Genomic DNA, 3,841 nt, shown 5'->3' with positions numbered 1-3,841 from the left:
AAGGATCGTAAAAAAGATCTCCCCATAAGAAAAGTCCTGGACCAGATGGCTTCACTAATGAATTCTACCAAACATCGAGAAAGGATCTATCACCAGTTCTACTCAAATTATTTCTCAATTCTTTAAGTGAAAGAAGAGGTGACTAGAGGCCTTTTAAAGTCATAGTGGGATTTTGGCTAAGGAATTACCTTTCTAACAAAACCTTTTTTTTGAAAAAGACAAATAATAAGGTAATTGGTTATGGAATGACACCATCTTTATGAGAAAAAGAAAAATAAATATAGACTTCTTTGTCATTATCATCTAAAGCTCAGACACACACTCATTGTTGAACAAATAATGAATATAAGCCCTGACATTAAATCCTTTGATTTAAAAGCGAGAACACAATACAGTCCTCTCTAGAAAATCTATGAATATCTATGAATAGAATGGAATGAGAAACTTCTAGGGTGAAGAAGTTTGCCATTTTCTCTGCCAGTGATTTAACAAAGCGTTCACAGGAGTGGTGGAGTCTATGAGGGTTATTACAACATGTCCTGAACAATGCTAGAGTGAGAAGGCTCTGAACAGAGCAGAAGAAAATTTCCCAGCAAGGGCTTTGTTTTGGAGAAGACTCAGAGGCCTGTGGCAGAATGTGTCATCGGAGATGGCTGATCTAAATGCAAAAGTCTGAATTGACCTCCCTTGCTTCTGCTCCTTCTGGGATTCCCCTGTTCTTAGTTTCTTGGGAAGAAAGCTCAGATGGGAGGCACACCTCTGGGTGAGGCCAGGAAGAGTATCCAAAAATAACCAAATGAGACGAGACGGTGTCTCCTGAGTTCTTTTCACCCATGGTGAAGCTCTACAAGTGTCTAGACCTGAAATTAACTCCTGTGGCAAATCAGTTATTACCTGTGTATTTTCTAGAAGTTGCAGCTTCTTGGAGGCCAACCAAGTGGCCAACGCGCTGCAGTACTTATAGATTCCATTAAGATTCCACCCCAAAAGGAGGGTGCTGCAGCACTTCAGAGAGGATCCTTGCTGTTACATATTGATAACCAATAGCGTTCAAGGAGGCCACAGCATCGCAAAACCCTGAGGAGAATTGTTCACATTGTTTTATCAGATGCATTGATTCAGTTGAGTTTATCTTTTCTTCCAGGTTGTATGTAGGTTGGGTTTTTGTTTGTTGGTTTGCTTGCATTTGGGGCTGGAGAAATGAGAAGGGCAGGGGAAGGAGGACTTGAAAAAGAAAGAGGAGCTGGCAAGAGTGGTAGAAACAATCTCACACAGAAGAGTTCATTCAATGTCTATCATTGGAGATTTGTACATGTTGTAAAGGAGTCCCTGGATAGGGCAAAGGATTAAATGTTCGCATACAAGGTAAAAGGCAGACATTTTGATCCCACAAAGTGACTCAGGAGGCAGGCCTGGAAATCTGCTTCTGAAAGATCACAGCTTCCAAAATCCAGGAGAAAGGAATTATGTGAAAAAACAATGATCACTTGTGAGACAACTAGACAAACGCCTGGCTAACCTTAGCCTTAGTTCAATGAGGTTTGAAATGTAGGACAAGATGAAAAATTGCACAATCATTCTTAGGCATGTTCCACTGATAATCAGCATCAAGGTCCTGGAAACTTGTTTAGAGATGTGAACTCTTAGGTCCTTTCCAGGTCTACCTCAAGTGCAATCTAAAGGAGGTGTATAGATACCTGTGTTTGGACAAGTTCTATGCGTGATTCTGATATTCTGATTTGCAAACCACTGCTGTTTATACTGAGCCTTTTATAAAAAAGTTTGAATAAATCCCCAAATAAGGAAAATTTAATTTTTTTAAAAATAATTGGGCTTGGATTACATACTCATTGATTGTAGTTAAAAGATGGAATGCAGATGTAGGAACTATGGAAGAGAAGAAGGTGGACCATAAAAATCTCTAACAGTAGATTTGATGCCAAAGAGAGCATCCTTGGCCTTTTTACAGGTCTAAACTTAAGTGAGACTGCCAAGACTTGTTTTAAAGATGCAAATCTCAGTTCAGACTAATTTAGAATCTGTCAGTTCAATCCTTTGTTCTCTTATCCTTTTTTGAGAACAGAACAACAAAAAGCTTTTGGAAACAAAAGATGTAGGAAAAGAAAATGCCTTGTTTCTTCTTTCTTGTTAGAGAATCTAGACCTGTCTGGAAGCTACCTCAAGCCAATGCAAAGCTTTTCACTCTTAAAATATGTTTGCTTGTTGTTTATAATGTAAATCATCCTATTGCCTTTTCATGGCATCTAGACAAAAATGAAATGTTTTAAACCGCATAAAACCTTCACATACTCCTCATTTTTGGCATGCATATTCTTGACATGGTGATAGTTTTGAGAAATGAAAGGGACATATACACCTATCCCTAACAATGAAATCTGTGACTGAATCCAACTTTAACTTCCGTTGGAGATAAAGTTGTTGTTTTGTGTCATCGAATCGAGTGAGATCACTATAGTCTCAAAATTCTTTTATGGATTTCAACTTAAAAACTGGTTAAGACTCAGAAATATGAGGCAGACAGGAATAGTAAGCAGAATGCATTCAGAAGAAAGCAACATCAGGATAGATTAAAACTTTTCTTATGCTTGATGGTTAATTATACACCGTAAAAATGAAACAGACTTTGACTAATAAAAATAACACAGCAATGGCCCCATGACAAAAAGGAAAATGGTAAATATCAAAGTAAAATCATAGCCAGAAAAGTGTTACCTAATGGTGCCATCGCCAGTATAATAAAAACACAGGAACCCACTGAATTTGAGTTGTTTGGCTCATGGCAACTCTCCTTCAGGTTCCCAGTTAATCTTTATGAAGGAGATTGCTCATCTTTCTCCCACAGAATGCCTGATGTATTTGAACCTCTAACCTTTAGGAAAGCAGTGCAACACATAGCACACTCACTACACTATCAGGACTTCTTAACCCCCAATATAGGGATGGTAAGTACGTGCACACCTTATACCTCCTAGACTCTCTCCAGCCTGGGACTGACAGCATTCACCCATGGGGTGGTGTGCCCCGCCCAGCTGAGTCTAGACTCCCTTATCTAATCTATAATCTATAATTAAAGTAGTTATGTTCTCAGTAACAACTAACTAGTGTCACGCCCAATTAACTTTCCCAGATAGTTTTCCAATTAGCACTAACAGTTCAAACTATTAAAAAACAGTAGCACAAGGTTGCATGATAATAGGACTGCTTCGAAGAGTATTAATTTGCTTTGACAACTGACAAAGTAAAAAAAAAAAATCTCAGTAAAACGGAAAATTTCTGTTCTATTTTATCTTTGCTACTTGTGATATGGTTCTTCCTTAAGGGTCTAATTTATTTGACATGTTTAAAGAAGCCTGTTTTATGATGCCTTATCTACATTATATTCTTCTTTTTTCAGAATAATATCAGGTTTCCTTTTGTCAGAAAAATGTATCATTGAGTAGTGAGATTACATAGCAATAGATGTCATGAGTGGTGGTTTGTCACCCCTTGTCACGTTAAATAAACCTCAGAGGTAACCACTAGATTACAGGGCAAGTCAGAAAAACTTTTTCTGCCCTCCTTATTACTTCCTTAAACTGTGAACTAAATTATATAGGTGAACGAAAACATGAATTTTCAACATCCAAGTAAGGAATGACAAGAGTAGCTTAATTAATAATTTTTTTGCATTGTTGTTGTTATGTGCTGTCGAGTTGCTTGCGACTCATAGCACCCTATGTACAACAGTCCTAAACTCTGCTCTGTCCTGTGCCAATCGCACTGTCTCTGACACTCCCATCCCAATTATCCCAGTCACTCAATCGATCCATCTCATCGAGGG

Source organism: Elephantulus edwardii, unplaced genomic scaffold (genome assembly GCF_000299155.1).
Source record: "Elephantulus edwardii isolate Elephantulus edwardi_28Jun2011 unplaced genomic scaffold, EleEdw1.0 scaffold00150, whole genome shotgun sequence".
Lineage (NCBI taxonomy): Eukaryota > Metazoa > Chordata > Mammalia > Macroscelidea > Macroscelididae > Elephantulus > Elephantulus edwardii.
The sequence above is the reverse complement of the archived record's forward strand: the minus strand, read 5'-3'. Positions refer to the sequence as shown.